Source organism: Loxodonta africana, chromosome X, assembly GCF_030014295.1.
Source record: "Loxodonta africana isolate mLoxAfr1 chromosome X, mLoxAfr1.hap2, whole genome shotgun sequence".
NCBI classification, from domain to species: Eukaryota; Metazoa; Chordata; class Mammalia; order Proboscidea; family Elephantidae; genus Loxodonta; species Loxodonta africana.
This window is the reverse complement of record NC_087369.1, coordinates 89905071-89933052: the sequence shown is the minus strand read 5'-3', so window position 1 is coordinate 89933052 and position 27982 is coordinate 89905071. Positions and strand designations below refer to the sequence as shown.

Here is a 27982-nt window from a genome sequence, read left to right as displayed (position 1 = left end):
TTCTGACTACTGTTCTTTCTTCTTTCTTTGCAACTTTCTCATTCCAATCACCAGTAATTATCGATGCATCTTTATTGCATGTTTGATCAATTTCAGACTGGATATTTGATAAAGATCGTCACTTTCCTCATCTTTGGCATTAGTGGTTCATGTGTAAATTTGAATAATAGTCTTATTAACGGATCTTGTGTGTAGGTGTATGGATATTATCCTATAAGTGACAGCACTGTACTTCAGGATAGATCTTGAAATGTTCTTTTTGATGATGAATGCAATGCCATTCCTCTTCAATTTGTAATTCCTGGCATAGTACACCATATGATTGTTTGATTCAAAATGGCCAGTACCAGTCCATTTCAGCTCATTAATGCCTAGGATATCAATGTTTATGCATTGCATTTCATTTTTGATGACTTCCAATTTTCCTAGATTCATACTTCTCACATTCCATGTTCTGATTATTAACAGATAGTTTGCAGCTGTTGCTTCTCATTTTGAGTCATGCCACATCAGCAAATGAAGGTCCCGAAAGCTCGACTCCACCCATGACATTAAGGTCGACTCTACTTTGAGGAGACTGTTCTTCCCCAGCCATATTTTGAGTGCCTTCCAACCTGAGAGGCTCATCTTCCACCATTATATCAGACAATGTTCTGCTGTTGTTCATAAGATTTTCACTGGCTAATTTTTTTCAGAAGTAGACTGCCAGGTCCTTCTTTCTAGTCTGTCTTAGTCTGGAAGCTCTGCTGAAACCTGTCTACCATGTTGACCATGCTAACATTTGAAATACCAGTGACATAGTTTCTAGCATCACAGCAACACCCAAGCTACCACAGTACATATGACAAACTGACAGACTTGTGGGGATTAATAAAATAAAAGGATAAAAAACTGTGCTAACCTCAATAAATGCAGAAAATGCACTTAACAAAATTCAACATTTCTTCGTGATAAAAACACTCAATAAAATATGAATAGAAGAAAACTTCCTCAACATAATGAAGGGCATTCATGAAAAACCCACAGTTAACATGATATTCAGTCTTTCAGGCTGAAAGCTTTCTCTTTAAGATCAGAAAGCAGACAAGGATGTCCAACTTTGCCAATTCTAGTCAACATTATGAAGGAAGATCTAGTGAGAGCAATAAGGTAAGAAAAAGGAAGATAAAAAAGTACTCAGGTTGGAAACCAAGAAGTAAAACAATCTCTATTTACCCAAAACATAATTTTGTGTATAGAAAATCTGAAGGAACACACACACGTAATTACAGATAAGTTCAGCAAGTTTGCAGAATGTAAGATCAATATACAAAACTCAGTTCAACTTCTATACATTAGCAGTGCACACTCTGAAAATGAAATTAAGGAAACAATCTCATTATAATAGCATGAAAATAAAGAAAACACTTGGCAATACTTTTAACAAAGAAATACAAGTCTTGTACAGCAAAAACTTGAAAGCATTGTTGAAAAAATTAAATAAGATCTAAGTAATGGAAATACAGCCCATGTTTATGGATGGGAAGATGTATATTGTTAGGATAGCAATACTGTACTTATTCAACAAAATCCCTATTCAAATTCTAGCTCTCTTCTTTGCAGAAATTGACAAGTTGATCCTAAAATTCATATGGAAATGCCAGTGACCAAGAATAGTGAAAATAATCTTTAAAAAAGAACAATGTTGGTGGCTCACAATTCCTGATTTCATCACTTACTATGAAAATACAGTAATCAAAACAGTGTGGTACTGGCATAAAGATAAATTAATGAAGTAAAATTAATAATCCAGAATCAAACCCACACATTTATGGTCAATTGTTATTTGACAAGAATGTCAAGACAATTCAACAGAGAAAGGATAGTGTTTTCAACAAATGGTGCTGGGTCAACTGAACATACACATTCAAAAGAATGACTTTGGACCTCTACCTCACATCATATAGAAAAGTTAGCTCAAGGTAGACTATATACCTAAAATTAAGAGCTAAATTATAAAACTCTTAGAAGAAAACAAAACAATGGTGTAAATCTCCATGATCATGAGTTAGGCAGTAATTTGTTAGATATGATATCAAAACAAAATATCATAAAAGAGAAGATTGAAGTGTTGGACTTCAAAATTATAACTTTTGTGGGTCAAAAGACACCATCAAGAAAGTGAAAAGCAATCCACAGAATGAGAGAAAGTATTTTTAAATCATATCTCTGATAAGGGACTAGTATGTAGAATATATAAAGAACTCTTACAATTCAAAATGAAAAAGAAAAATAACCCAATTAAAAAATGGGCAAAGGATCTGAATAGACATTTCCCCAAAGAAGATAAGCAGTTTACCAAGAAGTACATGAAAGGATGCTCAATGTCATTATAGTCATTAGGAAAATGCAAATCAAAACCACAGTGAGATACCATTTCACACCCACTGATGGTGTCATGGATTGAATTGTGTCCCCCGAAAGTGTGTATCAATTTGGCAAGGCCATGATTTCTGTACTGTGGGGTTGTCCACCATTTTGTGAACTGATATGATTATCCTATGTGTTGTAAATCCTAACCTCTATGATGTTGTGGGTTTTGTGATGTTAATGAGGCAGGACTCAATCTACAGGGTTACGTTATATGTTGAGTTAATCTCCTTTGAGATATAAAGAAAGACTCAAGCAGAGAGGAGAGGGACCTCATGTCACCAAGAAAAAAGTGCTGGGAGTGGAGTGTATATTTTGGATCTGGGGTCCCTGTGCTAAGAAGCTTCTAGACCAGAGGAAGATTGATGACAAGGACCTTCCCCCAGCACTGACAGAGAGAGAAGCATTCCCCATGAGCTGGCACCCTGAATTCAGACTTCTAGCCTCCTGGACTAGACTGTGAGAGAATAGACTTCTGTTTGTTAAAGCCATTCACTTTTGATATTTCTGTTATAGCAACACTAGATAACTGAAACAGAATTTGTTACCAAGAGTGAGTTGCTGCTCTAAAGGATACCTACAATGTGGAAGTGGTTTTGAAATTGTGAAATGGTAGGGGCTGGAAGAGTTTGAGGTGCCTTGCCTTGAAGAGGCTGTTGCTGGAATTATGGACATCAAAGACAATTCTGATGAGAGCTCAGAAGAAAGTGGGGAGAGCTGTAACACCAGAGATGGTGCAGATGTCAAGAAGCAACAGGAGAGAAAAAGCAGCAGCAGAACCAAGACACTGGCATGAGACGGCATGGGAGCCAAACCATGGAGCAAGGGAGCTGCGTGCCTTCAGGCAAGGGGCTTTCTGGGGGAGTGGGGTGCCTCCAGGAACTTATCAGTAGAGTTAAAGAGCTTTGGAAAACTTTCCCAAGGAGGACAGATGCTGTGCTGGCCCAAAGGCCTGCAAGGCCAAGAGACCAAGGAATCAGAAAGCAGAAGCCAAAGAGATAAGGAGCACAAGAAGCCAAGCTGCTTAGGTCCCAAAGGTAGGACCAAAACCTCTAGGGTCTCAAAGAATGGAGCCATGGCATGCCGGGTCTCAAAATGTGGGGCCACAGTCTCCTAGGTTTCAAAGAGTCAAATCTTCGCCAACTCGGTTCCAGGCTGTGGGGCTGCTGTTCATGAGTGCCAGTGGGATGAGGTTGGATCTGCTGCCCAAAGCTGAGGGTGTGGGGCTGCCATGCCCAATGGGCAGAAGAATGGATCCTGCTAGGGCCAAAGGGGTTGGGTTGCCACTAAGGTTGACTTGATAATGGGGCCACCCAAGCCGAGGGAGCAGAGTTGCTGTTCCAGTGGGCCTGAAAGGTGGAGCTGAAGTCCAGGGCCGAGGGGCCTCCAACCAGAATCCAGAGAGTGTGGCCAACACCCAGAGTCTGGAAGGCAGGGCCATTGCCTAAATGGTCTCTGAGAACAGAGAAATATTTTCAAGCCTTGAGAGCTAATGCAATGTGTTCTGCTGACTTGCTTGGTACCTGTTATCCCTTCTTTCCCTCCAATTTCTCCCATTTGTAATAGAAACGTCAGGCTTGTGCCTGTTCCACCAATATATTTTGGAAACAGATAAAATGTATTCTAGATTTCACAGATGAAGGTAGAAGATCAGAAAGAAGAATTTTTGTGAACACCACTAGCATTAATTTTGGATTACTCAGATATGAACCCCATCCTCTTGGAGTTTACAGTTGGGAGAAACTGACTTTAATCAAATAATCACAGGCAAATAATTACAAAACAACATGTAAAATTATACCTACGTTGAATGCTATGAAGAAAAGATCTGTGATGCTATTAAAAAAAACTGTTGCAGTCAGGTCGATTCAGACTCATAGTGACCCTTTAGGACAAAGTAAAACTTCCCCATTGGGTTTCCAAAGAGTGGCTAGTGGATAAAAACTGACAATATTTTTGGATAGAAACTGAGCTCTGAACCACTGCACCATTAGGGCTGTGATGCTATAAGAGTATGTAGTAAGTGGCTATTACCTAAACCAAGTCTTAAGGAAGTGTTTCCTGGGGGCATTATTGCTGGGATAAGTTTGGAATGAAGAGTAAGAATTAACTTTGGTTAAGAGAAGTTGGAGCTTTCCTGCAAAAGGAACAGTATGTGAAAATGCTCATGGTGAGAGGGATCATATTTCATTGAAGGAGCTGAAAGAGGGCCAAGGAGGCTGGAGCTCAGGTAGAGAGAGGGAGAGTGATGCTAGAAGGGCAAATGATCCAGTGAACATGGTAAAAGACCTGTTAAGGAGTACTGGAGTCTCTTGAGTCCCTTGGGGAAAAATGAATGCAGATGAATTAGAAAACTGAGAGATATTAATCCAGAGAGGACACAACTAGTGAGTCAATCATGCAGAGAGATGATGGCCATAACTATAGGTTGGCTTCAATCGCTATAGCGCACTGAGTTGCTACAATAGAGCACCCCCCACCAAAGCTCTTCTCCTTATCCCTTTTTCTTCACAAACTACCCTCCTTCTCACCTCCCACTTCACATCTCCTGCATTTGTCCACTTTGCTCTGGCTGCCTGGAAAGGTATCCCCTTCTCGACTTCTTTAAACCCCTATCATCCATCAGGAGCCCTGGTAGCGTAGTGGTTAAGAGCTCAGCTGCCAACCAAAGGTTGGCAGTTCAAATCCACCAGCCACACCTTGGAAACCCTATGTCACAGTTCTACTCTGTCTTGTAGGGTCGTTATGAGTTGGAATCGACTCGATGGCAATGAGTTTCGGTTTTTTGGTTATCATCCATCAAGATCCAGCTCAAATTCTACCTCCTCTGGGAAGTCCTCCTAGCCCACTCTGCTTCTCCATGGGACTTTTTTATAGATTGAATTGTGTCCCACCAAAATGTGTGTCAGTCTGGCTAGGCCATGATTCCCAGTATTGTGTGGTTGTCCACCATTTAGTGATCTGCTGTGAATATCCTACGTGCTGTAAATCCTACCTCTATGATATTATGAGGCAGGATTAGAGGCAGTTATGTTAATGAGGCAGGGCTCAATCTTCAGGATTCGGTTGTTTCTTGAGTCCATTTCTTTTGAGATATAAAAGAGAGAAGAGAGGAGAGGGACCTCATTACCAGCAAGCAAGAAGAGCCAGGATAGGAGTGGAGCTTGTCCTTTGGATCTGGGGTCTCTGTGGTGAGAAGCTCCTAGACCAGGGGAAGATTGACGACAAAGACCTTCCACCAGAGCCCGACAGAGGTAAAAAGCTTTCCCCTGGAGCTGGTGCCCGAATTTGAATTTCCAGCCTCCCAAACTGTGAGAGAATGGAAGTTCTCTTTGCTAAAGCCATCCACTTGTGATATTTCTGTTATAGCAGCATTAGCTAGCTAAGACAGAATTTGGTACCAGACGAGTGGGGTGATACTCTAACAAACAAATACCTGCAATGTGAAAGCAGTTTTGAAACTGTGAATGGGTACAGACTGGAAGAGTTTTAAAGAGCCTAATAGTAAAAGTCTAGATTGCCTTGAAGAGACTGTAGGTGGAATGATGGATATCAAAGACAATTCTGATGAGAACTCAGAAGGAAACGAGGAGAGGTGTAACACTGGAGACTGTGCAGATGATGAGAAGCAGCAACAGAGAAATGGTGGCAGCACAACCAGGAGTCCGGAATGAAACGACGAGGGAGCCAACCCAAGGAGTGAGAGAGAGTGCCTTTGTGCAGAAGCCTTCCTTGCAGAGTGGAGTGCTTCCAGACACTTATTTTTGAGCTAGGTTTGCCAACCCATGGAGCAAGAGAACTGAGTTCCTTCCAGCTGAGAATTACTGGCAGAGTGGGGTGCCTCCAGGCACTTCTCTATAGAGCTAAAGGGCTTTTGAACACTTGTCCAAGCAGGGCAGACTCTGGACCAGCCCCAGAGGCCGAAGAGGCCAAGAGGCCAAGAAACTAGGAAGCAGAAGCTGCAGAGACAAGGAGCATAGGAATAAGAGCTGCCTCAGTCTCAAACGGTAGGGTCATGATTTCTGGGGTCTCAAAGTGTGGAGCCATGGCCTTTGGAGTTTCAAAGGATGGGGCCACAGCCTCCTAGGATTCAAGGAGTCAGATCTTCATCATCTTGGTACTGGAGTGTTAGGCTGCTTTTCCCAAGTGCCTGCAAGATGAGTCCAGATAAGCTGCCCAAAGCTGAGGGGGCAGGGCTGCCATGCCCTATGGGCAGAAGGATGGGGCCTGCTGGGGCTGAGGATTAATGTCACCACTCATATGAACTAGGAAATTGGGGCTTCCCAAATGTGAGGGAGCAGAGTTGCTATTCCAGTGGGCCTGGAAGGCATAGCTGAAGCCCAGAGCTGGGGGGCCTCTACTCAAAATCTGGAGACTGTAGCCAACACCGAAAGTCTAGAAGGCAGAGCCATTGCCTAAATGGTCTCAGAGAACAGAGGAATATTTTCAAGACTTGAGAGCTAATGTAATGTGTTCTGCTGACTTGCTTGGTTGGTACCTGTTTTTCTTTCTTTCCCTCCAATTTCTCCCATTTGTAATGGAAATGTCTACCTTGGGCCAGTTCCACCACTGTATTTTGGAAGCAGATAACTTGTATTCTAGATTTCGCAGATGAAGAGGAATTTTGCCCCAGGATGGAATTTGGACTTGGAGTTGATTCAAAACTTTTGAGATGACTAGATGGGATGTATGTGTTTCATGTGTAGCAAAGACATGAATTTTGGGGTTGCCAATGGGTAGAACATTATGGATTGAATTGTGTCCCCCCAAAGTGTGTGTCAAATTGGCTAGGCCAAGATTCCCAGTTTTTTGTGGTTTTCCACCATTTTGTGATCTGATGTGGTTATCCTATGTGTTGTAAATCCTAAATCTGATGTTAATGAGGTAAGATTAGAGGCAGTTATCTTAATAAGGCAGGACTCAATCTACATGGTTAGGTTGTATCTTGAGTCAATCTCTTTTGAGATATTAAAGAGAGAAGCAAGCAGAGAGGAGAGGGACCTCATGCCACTACGAAAGAAGCGCCAGGGGTGGAGTGATTCCTTTGGGTCTGGAGTCCCTGTGCTGAGAAGCTCCTAAACCAGAGGAAGTTTGATGAGAAGACTTCCCCCCAGCACCAACAGAGAACGCATTCCCTGGGAGCTGGTGCCCTGAATTCGGACTTCTAGCCTCCTAGACTGTGAGAGAATAAAGTTCTGTTCTTTAAAGACATCTACTTGTGATATTCCTGTTACAGCAGCAGTAGATAATTTATACAGATGGCTATTATCAAAAAGGTATACAATAAATATGATGATGAAGATGTGGAGAAATCAGAATCCTCATATGTTATTGAGAATGTCAAATGGTGTAGCCTTTTTGGAAAAAAGTTTGGTAGTTGTAAAACTGGGGGTGGTGTCTGAACTCCCCTAACTTCACAGAAGCAAAGTCAACAGCCCAAGGCTGATTCCCATGAGAAGGAGGTCAGACATGCCTTTTTTTCTCCCTATCTTTACCAATTCTGACACCAACAGTCCCTCTCACAGCACTGTTTACTGGGTTCGATAATTCAGTGCAATGGCCACACAGAACTCACAGACCATACCCACAATTATGGGGTTTATTAGGGAAGTAACAGTTACAATTCAGGCTCAAGAACACTTAGGATACAGTTCTTCCATCAGGATAGCCTCTTTCCAGCCATGCTTGTAGGCATGCCTCTCTCTAGCCCTCAGTATCTACCCAGGGAGACTCAGCTTTCTTTCTCCGTAGGTCGGGAAGCCCACCACACCATCTCCTGCTGCTGGGCCTCTGCTGCTGGTTTCCTTTCTTGGTGGTGATGGGTTCCTCCTCTCTGTTCTGGAATTGACTCTCTTTTAAGGCAAAACTGACTGATCCGCTTGGTAAGACATAATTACCCTATCACACAATCACCTGGGTGGAAGTTACAAGGCCATGGCTGGAAAGGCCACACACAAAAGTAATTAATTGCACCACAGTAGTTCCTCAAAAAGTTAAAAAACTTACCATAAGATGTGACAATTTCACTCCTAGTATATATCCAAGAGAGATGAAAACATACATTCACACAAAAACCTATACACAAATGTCCATAGCAGCATTAGTCATAACACCTAAAAAGTGGAAAAACACAAATGTCCATCAATTGATGAATGTGTAAACAAACGTGGTATATTTATACAATGGAATATTATTTGGCAATAAAAGGAATGAAACACTGGTTTATGCTATAACATGGACGAACCTTGAAAATATTTTGTTAAGTGAAAAAAGCTAATCTCAAAAGACCACATATTGTAAGATTCCATTTATATGAAATAGGCAAATCTACAGAGACAGAAAGTGGTTGTGTAAGACTGGATTGGATTGGGAAGAGGGAGGGAAGTCAGAGTGACTGCCAATGGGTTGTTTTTGAAAGGATAATAATAATGTTTTAAAATGAGATTATTTTGATCTTTCCACAGCTCTTTGAATATACTAAAAACCACTGGATTATACACTTTAAACAATTGAACTTTAATGGTATGTAAATTGCATCTCAATAAAGCACTTTTTAAAACATGAAAGGGTTGAACCAAATAGTTTCCAAGATTCTTAGGGCTCTCTCATTTGAGGGTACTATAATATTAGATCTAACCTATTTTAGACTTGTAACTGCTTGCTGTTGACTGCTTTCTTTACCACACATCCTACTGAATTTCTTTCATTTCTGAACTCAAAATGATATGACCCTTTAAAAAGTCTATAACAGTATACATCAATAATTGTTAGTAAATGCACTTATCAGGCATGTTTTGAGATACCTTAATGTATAAGACACAACACTAAATGATATAGTCAATAAAAGAATAGTCGATACAGAGATTACTAAATCCTGGTCCATGCCTCCAAGCATCTGACAGATAGGAACTCAAAGAACTGCAAAGCAATGCAGAAGAAAGTCCAGTTGAATGTATCAGAAAAAGGCATGAAAGAGTAGGCAGCATTCAAATCTTGAAAGATCAATATGCATCTGGTCGTTGGACACAAAAGCACTCTGGGCTGAAAAAATTATATGAACTGAAAGACATGGACGGAAAAACCTGCTCTTAATGCAAATCCCCCAAGGACTTCGACTATACAATAGCGAGTCTACTTTTAGTTACTATAAACACTTGAATGTCATAAATTACATTCCTTTTAAAATATTCTATAATTCATACTACTCACTTCCTCTATCTTCCAATTAGTTTGAATTAATGAAGCTTTATTGTATCCTTACTCATACTGATTCACTTGATGACTGCTTAGGAATTTAATTTTTAATGGTCCTGTGGGGTTTATAAAGTAATTTTTTTTCCTTTGAAGTCAGAATTGGTACAATTCCTTAGGAGGCAGTCCAAAGCTAAAATAAGGAATCATTTCAATCCTTTTCACTCCCTAATTACAAAAAAAAGAAGACACACAAATACAAACACACACAATAACAGATTCCCCCAGAGATACATATATTTTTTATTATATTTTAGATGAAGGTTTATGGAACAAACTAGCTTCTCATTAAACAGTATATATATACCACTTTACGACATTGGATAACAACCTCATGACATGTCAACACTTTCCTTTCTCAACCTTGGGTTCCCTATTACCAGGTTTCCTGCCCCCTCCTGCCTTCTAGTCCTTGCCCCTGGGTTGCTGTGGCCCTTTAGTCTCATTTCGTTTTATGGGGCCATTTAATCATTTTTTTGCGTGTATGTGCTTTAAGTGAAAGTTTACAAATTAAGCCAGTGTCTTATACAAAAATTTATATGCACCTTGCTATGTACTCCTAGTTGCTCTCCCCCTAATGAGACAGCACATTCCTCCTCTCCACCCTGTATTCCCCATGTCCATTCAGCCAGCTCCTGTCCACCTCTGCCTTCTCATCTCGACTCTAGACTGGAGCTGCCCACATGGTCTCATGTGTCTTCTTGAGCCAAGAAGCTCACTCCTCACCAGTATCATTTTCTGTCTTATAGTCCCGTCCAACCCCTCTCTGAAGAGTTGGCTTTGGGAATGATTCCAGTCTTGGGCTAACAGAAGGTCTGGGGACCATGACCTCCAGGGTCCTTCTAGGCTCAGTCAGACCATTAAGTCTGGTCTTTTTATGATAATTTGAGGTCTACATCCCACTGTTCTCCTGACACATCAGGGATTTTCTGTTGTGTTCCCTGTCAGGGCAGTCATCGGCTGTAGCCGGGCACCATCTAGTTCTTCTGGTCTCAGGCTGATGTAGTCTCTGATTTATGTGTAGGCCTGTCTAATCTTTCACTGAAGGGTGAACCTCAGGAGTTACTTCATTTATGAGCTAAAACGGTGCCCAGGGGCCATACTCCCGGGGTTTCTCCAGTCTCTGTCAGACCAGAAAGTCTGGTCTTTTTTTGTGAGTTAGAATTTTGTTCTACATTTTTCTCCAGCTCTGGCCAGGACCCTCTATTGTGATCCCTGTCAGAGCAGTCAGTGGTGGTAGCCGGGCACCATCTAGTTGTACTGAACTCAGTCTGGTGGAGGCCGTGGAAGTTGTGGTCCATTGGTCCTTTGGACTAATCTTTCCCTTGTATCTTTAGTTTTCTTCATTCTCCCTTGCTCCTGAAGGGGTGAGACCAGTGGAGTACCTTAGATGGCCACTCGCAGGCTTTTAAGACCCCTGACACTATGCACCAAAGTAGAATGTAGAACATTTTTTTAATAAACTATGTTGTGCCAGTTGGGCTAGATGTTCCTTGACACCATGGTCCCCGCAGCCCTAAGCCCAGAAATTCGGTCTCTCAGGGAGTTTGGATGTGTCTATGGAGCTTCCATGACCTTGCCTTGTACAGGTTGTGCTGGCTTCCCCAGCACTGTGTGCTGTCTTACCCTTTACCAGAATCACCACTTATCTATTGTCTAGTGTTTTTCCATCCCCACCCCTCCTCTCATAACCGTCAAAGATTGTTTCCTTTTATGTGTAAACCTTTCCATGATTTTTTATAGTAGTGGTCTCATACATATCTGCCCTTTTGTGATTGACTTATTTCACTCAGCATGATGCCATCCAGATTCTCCCATGTTGTGAGATGCTTCACAGATTAATCATTGTTCTTTATCTCTGAGTAGTACTCCATTGTGTGTATAAACCACAGTACCATAGTTTGTTTATCCATTCATCTGTTGATGGGTATCTAGGTTTTTTCCATTTTTTGCTGTTGTGAACAATGCTGCAATGAATATGGATGTGCACATGTCTATTCGTGTAACGACTCTAATTTTCTCTAGGCTATATTCCTAGGAGTGGGATTGCTGGATCATATGGTATTTCTATTTCTAGCTTTCTAAGGAAGTGCCATATGGCTTTCCAAAAAGGTTGCTTCATTTTGCATTCCCACCAGCAGTGCACAAGAATTCCAATCTCTCTGCAACCTCTCCAACATTTGTTCTTTTTTATTTTTGATTGGTGCCAGTAATGCCAGGGTGAGATGGCATCTCGTTGTGGCTTTGATTGCATTTCTTTCATGGCTAGTGGGAAACCCTCATGGTGCAGTGGTTCAGTGCTATGGCTGCTAACCAAAAGGTCAGCAGTTTGAATCCACCAGGTGCTCCTTGGAAACTCTATGGGGCAGTTCCCCTCTGTCCTATAGGGTCACTGAATTGGAATCGACTTGATGGCAATGGGTTTTTCCTTTTAATGGCTAGTGATCTCAACCATTTCCTCATGTGTCTGTTAGCTGCTGAATCTCTTCTTTGGTGAAAAAAAAAACTTTGGTGAAGTGTCTATTAATTGCCTTTGCCTATTTTTTAACTGGATTATTCGTTTTTTGTTGTTGTAAAGGTGTTGGATTTTCCTATAGATTTTAGAGATTAAACCTTTGTTGGATTTGTAATAGGCAAATTTATTTTTTCCAGTCTATAGGTTCTTTTTTTTTACTCTTTTGGTGAAGTCTTTTGATGAGTATAAATGTTTAGTTTTTAGAAGATTTGCGTGTTGTTAGTTATGGCTCGTAACCTGTTAATGCCATGTATTAGAGCCTCTAGCATTGATCTATTTTTTCTTCTATGATCTTTATAGTTTTTGACCTTATATTTAGGTCTTTGATCCATTTTGAATTAGTTTTTGTGTATGGTGTGAAGTATGGGTCCTGTCTCATTTTTTGCACATGGACATCCAGGTTTGCTAGCACTATTGTTAAAAAGAATGTCTTTTCCCCATTTGATGAACTTTGGGCCCTTGTCGAAGATCAGGTGACCACAGGTAGATGGATATGCATCTGGGTTCTTAATTTTGTTCCATTGGTCAATGTATCTGTCATTGTACCAGCACCAGGCTGTTTTGACTACTGTAGCTGTATAGTAGGTTCTGAGGTCAGGTAGTGCTAGTCCTCCTACTTTCTTCTTCTTCTTCAATACTGCTTTACTATTCCGGGGCTTCTTCCATTTCCATATGAAGTTAATGATAATTTTTGCCGTCTCTTTAAAGAATGTTGTTGGTATTTGGATCGGGATTGCATTGCACTTGTAAAGTGCTTTGAGTAGAATTGTCGTTTTCACAATATTGAGTCTACCTATCCATGAGTATGGTATGTTTTTCCATTTCTGTAGATCTCTTTTGGTTTCTAGCAGTAGTGTTTTGTAGATTTCTTTGTATAAGTCTTTCAAATCCCTGGTTAGATTTATTCCCAAGTATTTTATTTTTATAGGGGCTATTATAAATGGTATTGTTTTCCTGATTTCCTTTTCATCGCTCTCTTTATTGGTGTATAGGAAGCCAGCTGATTTTTGTAGGTTTATCTTGTATTCTGCTACTCTGCTGAAACTTTCTATTACCTCCAGTAGTTTTCTCATAGAGTCTTTTGGGTTTTCTATGTACAGTATCATATCATAGGCAAATAGGGACAGTTTTACTTCTTCATTACCAATTTGGATACCCTTCATTTCTTTTTCTTGCCTTATTGCTCCAGCTAGGATTTCCAACAGAATATTAAATACGTGTGGTGATAAAGGACATCCTTGTCTTGTTCCTGTTCTCAAGAGGAATGTTTTCAGACTCTCTCCATTTAGAATGATATTGGCTGTTGGTTTTGTATACATGCCCTTCCTTATGTGGTGGAATTTCCCTTCTATACCTATTTTACTGAGAGTTTTTATCAGACATGGGTGCTGAACTTTATTGAATGCCTTTTCTGCATTGATTGAGATGATCAGGTGATTCTTTTCTTTTCTATTTTTGTGGTAAATTACTTCGATTGATTTTCTAATGAACCATCCTTGCATACCTTGTATGAATTCTACTTGGTAGTGGTATATTATTTTTTTGATATGGTGCTGAATTCTATTGGTTAGAATTTTGTTGACAATTTTTGCATCTACATTCATGAGAGATATTAGTCTGTAATTGTCTTTTTTTGTGGTGTCTTTGCCTGGTTTTGGTATCAGGGTTATGCTGGCTTCATAGAATGAATTCAGAAGTATCCCTTCCTTTTCTGTGCTCCGAAATAGTTTGAGTAATAACTGGCTTAAACTTTTCTCTGAATGTTTTGTAGAATTCCCTGGTGAAGCCATCTGGGCCAGGGCTTTTTCTTGTTGGGAGTTTTTTCATTACCTTTTCAATCTTTTCTCTTTTTATGGGTCTGTTCAGATTTTCAACTTCAGTTTGTGTTAATTTGGATAGGTAGTGTGTTTCTAGAAATTTGTCCTTTTTCTCTAGGTTTTTTAACTTATTGAAGTATAGTTTTTTATAATACTCTGTTATGATCCTTTATATTTCAGTTGGGTCTGTTGTAGTGTCTCCATTTCATTTCTTATTTGGGTTATTTTTGTCCTGCCCTGTTTTTCTTTTGTCAGTTTGGCCAGTGGTTTTGCTGATTTTGTTCACCTTTTCAAAGAACCAGCTTTTGGTTTTGTTGATTCTTTCTATTATTTTTCTATTCTCTATTGCATTTTTTTCTGCTCTGATCTTTATTATTTAATTTCTTCTGGAGGCTGTGGGCCTCTTTTTCTGTTCTCTTTCTGTTTGATTTGTAGGATTTATTCTTTGATTTTGTCCCTTTCTCCTTTTTTGATGTGTGCATCTTTTGCTATAAATCTACCTTTGAGCACTGCCTTTGCTGTGTTCCAAAGGTTTTGGTATGATGTTTTCATTCTCGTTTGATTCTGGGAATTTTTTTATTCCACCTCTGATTTCTTCTATTACTGAGTGGTTTTTATGCAGGGTGTTATTCAGTTTCCATGTAATTGTTTTGTTTTGTTTTTTCCCTTTGCTCTTCCTGTTGTTAATTTCTACTTTGGTGCATTGTGGTCAGAGAAGATGCTTTGCATTATCTCAATATTTTGGATTTTGTTGAGGGTTGCTCTGTGGCCTAAGATGTGGTCTATTCTGGAGAACATTCCATGTGCGTTGCAAAAGAATGAGTACTTTGCGGCTGTTGGATAGAGTGTTCTATATATGTCTATGAGGGCAAATTGGCTGAGTGTGTCCTTTAGATCTTCTGTGTCTTTGTTGAGTTTCTTTCTGGATGTTCTGTCCTTTACCGAGAGTGGTGTGTTGAAGTTTCCTACTATTATTGTGGAAGAGTCAGTTTCTCTTTTCAGTGCTGTTAGAGTTTATTTTATGTATTTTGGAGCCCTGTCATTGCGTGAGTAGATATTTATTATGATTATTTCTTCATGATGGCTCATCCTTTTAATCATTATTTAGTGTCCTTCTTTGTCTTGTATGATGAATTTTGTTTTAAAGTCTATTTTATCAGAGATTAGTATTGTCACTCCTGCTCTTTTTTGGTAGCTGTTTGCTGAAGGTATTTTTTTCCTTCCTTTGATTTTTAATAAATTTACATCTTTGTTTTTAAGACCTGTCTCTTGTAGACAGCATATTGATGGATCCTTTTTTTTTAAATCCATTCTGTCACTCTGTGCCTCTTTATGGGTGCATTTAGGCCATTTATGTTCAGTGTAATAAAATTGATAAGTGTGAGTTTATTGCTGTCATTTTGTACTGCTTTTTAAACTTTACGTTTTTGTTCTTTATTTTGATGAATACATTTGCTAACTTTCTTTGTGGTTACCTTGAAATTTACCCTTAACTTCCTAGGTTTGAATCAGTCTATTATCACTTGATATTGCCTTGCTTTCCTCTCCATTAGAAAATTCTATACTTACATTGTTTATTCCCTCTTTTATTGTTCTGAAGTTGTTGTCATTTGCAGATTAACCTCTCTGGTACCTTGCTGTAAATCTTTTGGTTTTGAATAGTCCTCAAGAGTTCATTTCCTAGGTTGGTATCTGGCTGGTACAATCCCCCAGAGATTTTGCATTTTAAGATTTTTTAGTGAAAACTATTTTTAGGATTGAGTTATGTGACCTTCTCAGCCATTCTGGCTAATTCTATATCTTGATAGTAAAAGGCAAGTGGGTAAACTGGAGTGTGACTTCCAGTTGTCCATTTGGCCTTCTGCTGTGGTTCCTGGCAGTCACAATGATTCCTTTCAAAAACCCAATGAGTGTTAGAAGCAGATGGTACCCAAACCCACCTCAGTGGAATGCTTGTGAAAGGGGAATTTCTATAAGATTGGATTTTCTTTGTGATGAGAGTGAACTTGGAAATGTGTCTTCAAATTCTGTAGAAGCTTTTGCAGTAGTGTTTGCAAGTGACCAACTTCAGGTAGTCAAGGCTAAAGGAACCAGACATGAACCTTCTATACATCTTAGAGCTTCAGGGGCCATTGTTCTAACCTCGGTCTTCACTCCCTCATCACCCTGTCAACAAATACTGCATACATAATACCTGTTATTATTAGTGATTTTCTACCTTGATAGCCTATTGTTCCAATTAGATTTCCAATTTTTTGAGAGAAGGGATCATGTTAAACACCTTTATATCCTCCTCTACACCGTCTGATGTGGCATTGTATGTTTCAGTTAACATTGTTTTCTTTGCAAGAACAGAGACCCAACAGGTTTAGCTCAAATAAAAGGGGCCAGGGTTAGGTTAAATATATACAGGGTCTCAAGGAAAGTTAAGGGCAGTAGTTTATGCATAGCCGGGACTCACAGGAACAGGAAATGGGATAGAAGTGGGGTAGTTACAAGTATAAACTTTGAAATCAAATTCTGGTTTTGCCACTGTCCAACTGTGTGACCATATGCAACTCAATGAATGAATCTGTGCCTCAATTTATCCATCTTTAAAAAGAGAATAATAACCACACTTCGTAATAAATATGTGGGGATTAAGAACTAAGCTGGCACTTAATAAGTTTTTATTATAAATATTAACTATTATTATTATTCAAGCAGGTCACTCCCTCTTGGGCTCCATAGTCCTTCCCTTGATATCTCTCCTTCTGTCTGTGAGTCTGCCATGTCCTCTGTTTTTTTGCAATCCAGTTTCCTCTACCTCTACTTTATTATTTCTATTTGCTCAAAACTTCAGCTTGCATGTGGCCCTTTGACTTGCTATACTTGAAACCCATGACTATATAGAGTAGTAGTTAATAGCACAGACTCTGGAGCCAGACCGTCTGGGTTTCAATCTTAGCTCTGCCTGGGCATCCCTGAGAAGTTACTTACTTTCTCTGTGATTCCATTTACTCATTTGCTCGATGATGATGATAATAACAGAAACAGAATCTACTGCATAGGCTGTTGTGAGGGTTGAATGAATTAATATTTGGCTGGCATATATAGCAAGTGCAACACGAACATTTGCAATAATTATTATGGCAATTCTCAATTCATCCTTTTGGCTTCTGCTTCCATTGCTAACTGTCTCAGAGTAGAGTTTGCTTGGCTTACTTCATCTTTTGTAAGCTAGGATCCACGGGTCATAAATCCATGCAAAGCCTAGGAATAAATTTGTCTTGTTAAGTACTCATTTGTGACCCAGTCAGTCATAGCCAGTGCAATGGGGCCAAAGAATACAAAACATGGTTACTACCTATGGTGGGACTGCAGGGGTAGGAAGTTTCTATTTCCTTTAAAGTATGAGCAAGCAAGTGCTGAAATATATTTAGGGCAGTGACTTAGTTATCTAAAACCAAAAAACCAAACTCGTTGCTGTGGAGTTGATTTTGACTCATAGCAACCCTATAGGATGGAAGAGAACTTCCCCATGGATTTTCCAAGGAGCACCTGATTGATTTGAACTGCCTTTCTTATGGTTAGCAGCCATAGCTCTTACCCACTATGCCACCAGGGTTTCAATAAACCAAACTTGTTGCCATTGAGTCAATTCCGACTCATAGTGATCTTATAGGACAAGGTAGAACTGCCCCATCAGGTTTCTAGCAAGCAGCTGGTAGATTCAAACTACCAACTTTTGGTTAGCAGCTGAGTTCTTAACCACTACGCCACCAGGGCTCCCTTAGTTATCTAGTGCTGCTATGACAGAAATACCACAAGTAGGTGGTTTTAACAAACAAAAATTTATTTTCTCACAGTTTAGGAGGCTAGAAACCTAAATTGTGGGTGTCAGTTCTAGGGAAATACTCTGTCAGCACTGGCGAAATGCCATTTTCTTTTTTCAGCTTCTGTTGCTCAGTTCCTTGGTGATCTTTATGTGGCATGGCATCTATCTTTCCCCATCTATGCTTGCCTGGATCTGTGCCTAATCTTCTCCTTTGGTATCTCAAAAATGATTGGTTTAAGACACACCCTAAACTGATGGCCTCATTAACATGACAAAGAAAATCTTATTCCCAAATGGGATTAAATCCACAAGTATAGGGGTTAGGATTTACAACACATATTTTTGGAGGACACAATTCTATCCATAACAAACGTTGCATAGAATTTTCAATAAATATTGCTGATGTTGAGTGAAGGGCCCAGAGCTCTTCCTAGAATTATGTTTGAAACTAAATTCTAGAACCACAGAATGTCAGCATCGTCTGGAACCTTTGAGAGATTTTCTAAGTACAACCTCCTCTCTTCCATATCATCTCAGTCCCATGTTTTACAGTGTGGAAAACTGATGCCCAGAGACTGGGCATGACTGTTCCAAGTCATAAAGTTATCAAGAATCCTCAGTTATGCTAAAGCTGTTCCTGTACCATTTAATTTACAATTTAATCCAAATACTTTTAAGAAAACAATTTTCTACATAGCTCCAACCATATTTTCCACCTGATTTTATGATTTTTTATGAGTCAGAGTCAATTCGATGGCAACAGATTTTTTTTTTCTATTGTCACACCTTAAGGTTCCCATAGTTTCTCATACTGGTTTTCACCTAAAGAGGGCACCTTACAATATGATGTTTTTGAGTAGCTCTTCTCCCACCTGACCCTCTGCTACACCAAGGAACTACAGTAAGAAATGTTGGAAGAACTAACTTATAACATAGTCTCATCCATAACATAGCTTCACTGCATAAAGTAACTATGTACTACATATTGGTACCAAATTGATTACAGTTTTGAAGGAAAATATAAAAGAATTTTTTTTTTAAATAAAAAGGGCTACATTTCAAAGAAAGGTCCCAGCTTTTAGGTCCTGTTTTTTCAGCCATCACATGATCATATATATTATTGCATTTAATCTTATTTCATTGTTCACTTATTGGCATCTATAAACTTGTGACATTAAAGATAGCATTAAATCGAAAATGATTCAAGTAAGAAAATATAACAGTGATAACAAATAAAGCTAAAGTAAATATAATAAACTCGCTTTTAATCAGAACATTCAGGGAACAGAATTTTCTAGATAAATGAATATTTTCATTGTTTTAAAAGGGAGTGCTATTGCATCCATTGATCAGCAATTTCTAAATAATTTTTCATTAATAAAATAGCATGAAATTAAAATAATATTAAATGTAAACAAGTTTCTGATGAATTCACAGCAGTAGATACTCCTTGGCTTGACACTGAAAGTCCCCACAGCGTTCATCATTCCAAACTTACCACCCAGAACTGCCCTCCATGAATCTGTCACTCAAGTCAGAAAGGCTTACTCGTTTCCCTTTAAAAATGTCTTGCACATTCCAGCCTCCCTAAGGACACTCACTTGCAATGATTTCCTTGCCCTTAACTGCAGATTTCACCTATACGAATCCTGTTGGCTGTCCTAGGAATTAAGCAAAGGAAGAAAACCGTGTGCATTGATTGTTAGACAGAAAGTCTTCATAGAGGCCTTGAAGACAAAGCAGGATTTGAAGAAATGAGAGCAGAGGAAAAGGCATCTAGTTTGAGCACTAGGATATGTAACAGTGTGGATGCATAAATATACAAGAATGTTTGAGGAATGAGGAAACCAGTCTTTTTAAAAATTTTTTATTGTGCTTTAAGTGAAAGTTTACAAATCAAGTCAGTCTCTCATAGGAAAATTTATGTACACTTTGCTATATACTCCTAATTGCTCTCCCCCTAATGAAACAGCACAATCCTTTCCTCCTCTATTTCTTTTCATGTCCATTCATCCAGCTTCTGACCTCCTCCACCCTCCCATCTCCCCTTAAGACAGGAGATGCCAACATAGTCTCATGTGTCTACTTGATCCAAGAAGCTCACTCTTCACCAGTATCATTTTCTATCCCACTGTCCAGTCCAATCCCTGTCTGAAGAGTTGGCTTTGTGAATGGTTCCTGTCTCGGACTAACAGAAGGTCTGGGGGCCATGACCTCTGGGGTCCTTCTAGTCTCAGTCAGACCATTAAGTCTGGTCTTTTTATGAGAATTTGAGGTCTTCATCCCACTGCTCTCCTGATCCCTTAGGGGTTCTCTGTTGTGCTCCCTGTCAGAGTAGTCATTGGTTGTAGCTGGGCACCATCTAGTTCTTCTGGTCTCAGGCTTGATGGAGTCTCTGGTTTATGTGGCCTTTTCTGTCTGCTTAAGATTTAGGTGACAACAGAACCTCCATATCGAAATTTTCTGGAGATAGTTTGAGAAACTGAATTGGTGTTTGGGGTGAGAGGTTAGGACTACAAAAACAGATTTGAGAGTTATCTTTGCAGAGGAAAGAGTTGATTCCTTGTGATTTCACTGAAGAAAGCACAGGAGGCCAAGAGTGAGTTTTTGGAAATGAATGCACTTAAGGAGTGGGGGAAGAAAAAGAAAAAGAAGGGGTCCTTGAGAAGATAGAGGAAACACTATGACCCCAAATTTACCAAACTGTTTCAAGAAAAAACAAACCAAAAACCAAACCCACTTCCGTTGAGTCGATTCCGACTCATTGCGACCCTATAGGACAGAGTAGAACTGCCCCATAGAGTTTCCAAGGAGCGCCTGGTGGGTTAAAACTGCCAACCATTTAGTTAGCAGCCACAGCACTTAACCACTATGCCACCAGGGTTTCTGTTTCAAGAAAAGGAGGGGCAAGAAACAGTGTTTGCTAATAGCTCAAGAATGGTCTTGTTTTGCTTGGGTTTGGCCATTAGGGCCAATGATTAGAAGATTATTGGTGGTATTTGGGAGAAAAAAATTCTGTAAAACCACAGAAAATAAACATGGAATTCAGCAGAACATGAAGTAGAAAGTTTGACAAAGAGAAGAAGTAGGGTTGGTAGCTCTATGATGTTGACAGGGCCAAGTAAAAGAAGCCCCTCTTCCACCCCCAAAATGGGCCAGAGTCCATCAATTAGCACTGCACTTTGTTGCAAAAAATTCTAATAATTTTCATTTTAAAATGATTTGTATTCTGCAAGCACCTGAGTTTATTGTAACAGGTTTGAAATGTTTTGTGGTCCAATGAAACAAAAGAAACGGAATTTGCTAAGTGAAAATAATAGATCCCTAGGTAGAGCAAACGGTGCTTGACCGCTAACCTAAAGATTGGTAGTTTGAACTTACCCAGAAATACTATGGAAGGAAAGGCCTGGCAATCTGATTCCATTAAGATTACAGCCAAGATAATTCTATGGATTAGTAATACTTTGTAACACTTAGGGGTCGCCAGGAGTTGGAATGGACTTGACAGAAACTAACAACAAGTGAAAATAATATTAGCTATGTATTCAAAAGAACAGGTTGTAAATTATATATGAATGGTCTATTTGACAGATATTTAATAGAATGCAGCTTTGTGTGTGTGTATGGGTATGCATGGGTGGGTATGGGCACTCAAAATATAAATCATTCGTTAAACGGCCAACTCAAATTCTGTCTGTTCCATAAAGCCTTCCGTGATCACCCCAGCCTACCTTCTTGCAACTGCTAAGTTTACATCTGTCCTTTTTACTTGGCTTTTACACTCACTGCTTTGCCATATACCTCTTCTGATATTTTCTCAAACCTGCCCTTAAATGTTGCTATTGAGCTTCCTTCTGTCCATTAAATTTGTAAGGTCCTAAAAAAAAAAAATTTTTTTTTTTTTTTTAATACAGAAGCTCCTATTTTATTCATCTTTGTATCCCTCAAACATTCAGTATCGGTCCTGCACACAGTAGAAATTCAGCATTTATTTATTTGATTCTTAAAATAGCCTAATGATTTATTCATAAGTTCCATGTATTTTCAAAATAGTGGCCAATGTAATACAGTCATTTTAAAAAGTATGCTAATAAAAAAACAGAAAATCATTTGTAACCTTATGTTCCTTTTTTATCATGAAAATATACACGGCAAAACACTCTCCAATTCAACAATTTCTACATGTATAATTCAGTGACATTGATTACACTCCTCATGTTACCTACCATTCTCCCTATTATTTGCCAAACTATCTCATCACCATTGACATAAATTCAATGCACCCTAAGCAAAATGTTTCCCTTTTGCCTTCCCTCCCACCTTTGGTAACCACTTTTTGTTTGTTTTTTTCTATATATTTGCTTATTTCATATAAGTGACATTATATAATATTTGTCCATCTGTGACTAATTCATTTCACTCAGTATGATGTTTTCAAAGTTCATATATGTAGTGGCATGCTTCAGGACTTCCTTTCTCTTCATGATTGACTAATATTCCATTGTATTTATGCATCACATTTTGTTTAATCATTCTTCTGTTGATGGACACTTAGGCTGTTACCATTTTTTGGTTATTGTGAATAGTGCTGCAACGAGCACTGAGGTACGGGTATCTGTTTGTGTTCCTGCTTTTAATTCTTTTGGGTACGTACCTAGGAGTAGAATTGCTGAGTCATACGGTAGTTCTAAGTTCAACTTTTTCAGGAACCACCAAACTGTTTTCCACAGTGGCAGTACTGTTTTACGTTGCCACCAGCAGTAAATGAGGGTTCCAGTTTCTCTACAACCTTGGAAATACCTGTTATTTTCCATTTAAAAAAAATCAATGCCATTATAATGGGAATGAAGTGATATCACATTGGAGTTTTGATTTGCATTTTCCTAATGGTGAGCACTAACCAAAAGGTTGGTGGTTCAAATCCACCAGCTGCTCTGCTGGAGAAAGATGTGGCATTTTGCTTCTGTAAAGATTTACAGCCTTGGAAACTCTATGGGGCAGTTCTACTCTGTCCTATAGGGTTACCATGGGTGAGAACCAAGGTTTGACAGAAATAGGTATTGCTGTAATGGCTAATGACACTGAGCACTTTTCTTATATGCTTGTTGGCCCTTTCAATATCGTTTTTGGTGAAATGCCTGTTCAAGTCCTCTGTCCATGTTTTGATTGGGTTTTTTTTTGTTTTGTTTTTAAGTCATAGAAGTTTTTTAAAAATAAATTTTGGATATTAGACCCTTGTCAGATATGTGGATCCCCCCAATTTTTTCCTAATCTGTAGGTTGTCTTTTTACTTTTTTGATAATGTCCTTTGATGAACAGAAGTATTTTCATTTTTATGAGGCTCCATTTATCTATGTCTTTTGCGGCTCGTGCTTTTGTCATTACATCTGATAATTCATTTTAAAAAACTAGGTCCTGCAGCCGTGCCTCTATTTTCTGCTAACAATATTATGGTTTTAGTTTTTACATTTAGGTCCTTGATCCTTTTTGAATTGGTTTTTGTATATGGTGTGAGGCAAAGATCCTGATTCATTCTTCTGCATGTGGAAATCCAATTTTTCCAGCACCGTTTTCCCCTTGAATAGATTTAGCATCCTTGTCAAAAATATGTTTGTATTTATTTCTGGACTCTAAAATGTGTTCCATTTGTGTACAAGTCTATTATACCAGTACCAAGATGTTTCAATTATTATGGTTTTATTTTGAAATCAGGGTGTGTGAGTCCTACTTGATTCTTCTTCAAAATTGCTTCAGCTATTTGGGGTCCCTTGCCCTTTCACATAAATTTGAAGATTGGATTTTCAATTTCTGCAAAAAAGGCCATTGGAATTTTGATTGGGATTGCATTGAATTTATAGATTGCTTTGGGTTGGGTGGTGTGATCATTAAGGTTTGTGTCAACTTGCCTGAGTAATGATTCTCAGTGGTTTGGCAGTTATGATGTACTTTGGCAGCAGTATAATAATGCAATCACTTCCATGATGAGATCTGATATAATGTGATATAATGTGATCACCTCCATGATGGGATCTGCTGTGAGTAGCCAATCAGTTGAAAGGGAATTTCCTTGGGGGTTTGGCCTGCATTCAACATAGGTGGACTTTCTGGCAAGGCTCATGGACTTTTGTGCCCTCTGGATCCTGTGGCTGGCTCCTGTTCATCTGACCTCCAGTACCTGGTACTTGAAGTAGCAGCTTGCCTGCCATCTTACCTGCTGATATTAGGATTCGGCAGTCTCCGTAGCTTGTGAGCCAGAGCTCTGCAGATTCACTTAGCGATCTTGGGTTCTTCAGCCTCTGCAGCTATGTGAGTCAGGAGAAGCCCCCAGCCTGACCCATGGACTTGGGAAACTCCAGCCTCTATAAACGTGTAAGCCATTTCCTTGATATAAATCTCTCCCTATATATATTTATATACTTCACTGTTTTTGCTTCTCTAGAGAACCCAGCATAAGATGGGTGGTATTGACATGGTAACTATTAAGCCATTCAATCCACACACACAGGAAGTCCTTCATTTATTTCATCCGTATTTAACTTCTTTTAGTAATGTTTTACAGTTTTCTGTGTACAAGTCTTTCACTTTTCTGGTTAAATTTATCCCTAGGTACTTTATGTTTTAGATGCTGTGATGGTTAATTTTATGTGCCAACTTGGCTAGGCTGATTCTCAGTGGTTTGGCCAGATACTGGACTGGTGCTGTTCCGTAATGCAATGCAATGCAACGCAACGCAACGCAATGCAACGCAACGCAACGCAACGCAATGCAATGATGTAATATAATGTAATTGCTTTATGTGATATGATCTGATGTGATCAGCCAATCAGTTTAAAGGGGAATTTTCTTGAGAGTGTGGTATGCCTGCAAAATATAAATGGATATTCTGGAAGAGCTCATTCTCTCCAACCTTCACTCTTCTCGTTGTTTGACCTCTGGGTCTTGAGATGTAAGCCTGCAGAAGTCTCCAGCCTGCTGCCTGACCTATAGATTTGAGACTTGCCAGTCCCCACAATTGCATGAGCCATTTCCTTGAAGTATATCTCTCTCTCTATATTTACGTATGTATGCCTCACTAATTTTGCTCCTCTAAAAAAACCCAACTAAGACAAATGGTATTGTAAATGGCAATGTTTCCTTAGTTTTCTTTTCTACTTTCTCATTACTGATGTATAGAAACCTTACTGATTTTTGTGTGTTGACTTCGTGTCTTGCCACTTTGCTGAATTTATTTATCAGTTCTAATAGCTTTCTTATGGAATCTTTGGAGCTTTCTGCATATAGAATCATGTCATCTGTGAAAAGAGAGAGTTTTTACCTTTATTTTTTTTTCCTAGCCTAATTGTTTTGTCTAGGACTTCCAGACCAATGTTGAAAAGCAGTGTTGAGAGTGGGCATCCTTGTCTTGTTCCGGATCCTAATGAGAATGCTCTCACTAAGAGCGTGATGTTATTTATGGGTTTTTGTTATATGGGGGAACATCCCTTCTATTCCTATCTTGCAGAAGGAATATTCCTTCTATTCCTATCTAATGGGATGAAAGGGGTTGAATTTTCTCAACTTCATGTTCTTTTAATTTTTAATTTAATTTCAAATTTTAAATTACTGTGTCCTTGAAGGAACCCTACTGGTGCAGTGGTTAAGAACTCTGCTGCGAACCAAAAGGCTGGCAGTTCAAATCCACCAGTCACTCCTTGGAAACCCTATGGGGCAGTTCTACTTTGTCCTGTAGGGTCTCTATGACTCAACAGTAATGGGTTTGGTTTTTTTGTTTGTTTGTTTGTTTGTTTGTTTGTTTAGTGTCCTTGAAAGGAAGTAAACTTTGAGAGCTCTGCACTGTTATTAATCTCTTGGACAGTCTCTTCTTTGTGAACTCTGGTATCATTTGCTCTTCTTTTGTTATGGTGATGCTTCTAACTATGCATCATTAGTTCATTCAAAATCTATGGTTCTTCCTTTTCAATCTGTTCCACTTATGAGTAATTTTTCCAGTTTAGTTAGAAAGAAATGCAGACCAAATGGACTGCCTCATGCCATCAGATTTCACAAGTTAAGGGAGTTTGCACTTAGAGAAAAATAACCCCAAATCCAAACACCTATTTTGTGCTTTTGTCCCTGCCTGGGAATGCCTAAATCATAGCTGTAGTTCTACTACAAGAACTTGGAGTGCAGGATTCTGAAAGGTTGTTGGAGGAAGTAGGGAAAAGACAAACGAGGAAAAGAACAGCAAGTAAACCAGAATTCAGGCAGCAAGACGAAATACAAAATCAAAAGAAAATAGTGGAGCAAAACATTTCTTTTTCATGTTGAAAAAAAGCATTTGTTCCATCTTTGTATGATGTTACCACTGTGAGGAAAAAAAATAAAGTAGGAGGAAATTTATTCTTCTATCTACTTGAAGAGCAGAATTTTTTTAATATAGTCCTTAAGTAAAAAATGGAGTCCCTTGCCTTATAAAAAGATTAACCTATATCTCCTGTAATTTAATTATTTACTGGGGGTGGTAACATAGGAATTCCCTGGTACCAATATTCACAACGGGCCATGATGAGTTCTGCTGGGTGGTTCCTATTTATTTATTCAACAGGCAGCACTTACCTCTGGCATTGTAGGACATAGCCCTGTGAAATATATCCTTAAACATTTTCTTCCTGGGTGATGTATTTATGTTAGCCTGCACTGTTACATTCTTGGTTTCAACTGTTCTAGTCCTATTTTCTCAAATAAACAGAATCCATGCTTTACCAGCTATGTTGCCTCAAAAAAATTATTTCTCTTTTCTGAGCCTCAGAGCTCCTATCTATAAAGTGAAGTGTTTAGACTAGAGAAACACTAGGTGCCTTCAATTTCTGTCAGTCTCTCAGTTGACTGTGTGTTTGTTGATGCACACATACACACACATTCACACAGCCCAAACCCATTCTTTTGTAAAGAGTGACACAATATGGTAGCAAGGAAATAACACTAGATTTCTCCTCAAAAGAGCTCAATTCTTATCCTAGGTCTGCCATCAAGGGACCTTAGGAATATGACATCAAATCTCTGTACTCAGTTTGTCAGTATGTAAAATGGACAGAAGGAGAGAGTTGAAGTAGATTTCTAAAGGCTTCTCCCTCCAGCTCTGAGGATCCTATGTGTCAAAAGCCTAGTACTTTAAAGGCATCCATCTGGATTCCTTAACTTGGATAGTGGGAGAATCATTTTCCTGGTAATCCAAGCTCTCTCTACTTCTCTATATCCAATCAATAACCAAATCTTCCCAAATATCCCTTGAAAACATCCCTTCTGTCCACATTCACACTTACTGCACTAGTCAGGTCCTTCCTGGTCACATTTTTGGACTATTGGAATAGTCACCCACCTGGTCTCTCTGCCTCCAAGTTTAAAGCTATCGAGTAGATTCCCCACGCTGTTGTCAGAGTGATCATTCTGAAGAGCACCTCTGAACATGCCATTCCAGTGCTCGAAATTCTTCAAAGGCTGTCCATTTTCTCTGATAAAAAATCTAAGCTTTTTATCTTTCTTATTCAAAGCCCTCAAGTTAACACTTCACTCTTCCCTAATTGTGCCTTGCATTTTCTCAATTCCATATTTATACCCATGATGTTCTCCCTGTCAAGCAATAGCTTCCCTACAATAACTTTTTCTGTTTGTTCTGTTGCACATATCCTTTAAGGTTTAGTCCACATACTTACTGCTTCTATGAAGCCTTCTTTGATTTCACAAATAGACGTAATCTCTCCCAATGCTGTGCTCTCACAACACTACTTCTGAATCTTTAATGGTACTCATTACATTCTGCCATGTTTCAACTCATTCATGTACATGTACTGGCCTTTACGTTCACTGAGGCAAAGGTCCATGTTTTACTCACTTCTGTTACTACTCTTAATGTACGAAGTAAGAATCTAGGAAAATTGGAATTCATCAAAAATGAAATGGAATGCATAAACATTGATATCCTAGGCATTAGTGAGCTGAAATGGACTGGTATTGGCCATTTTGAATTGGACAATCATACAATCTACTATGCTGGGAATGACAACTCTAAGAGGAATGGGGTTGCATTCATCGTCAAAAAGAACTTTTCAAGATCTATCCTGAAGTACAACACTGTCAGTGATAGGATAATATCCATACGCCTACAAGGAAGACCAGTTAATACGACTATTATTC

The 27982-nt window shown here is 39.1% G+C and overlaps 1 pseudogene; it reads left to right on the top strand.

Moving 5' to 3' along the window:
• The first annotated feature begins 3211 nt into the window (after positions 1–3211).
• LOC135228942 (amidophosphoribosyltransferase-like) overlaps positions 3212–27982 on the top strand; it is a 50845-nt pseudogene continuing 26074 nt past the window's right edge.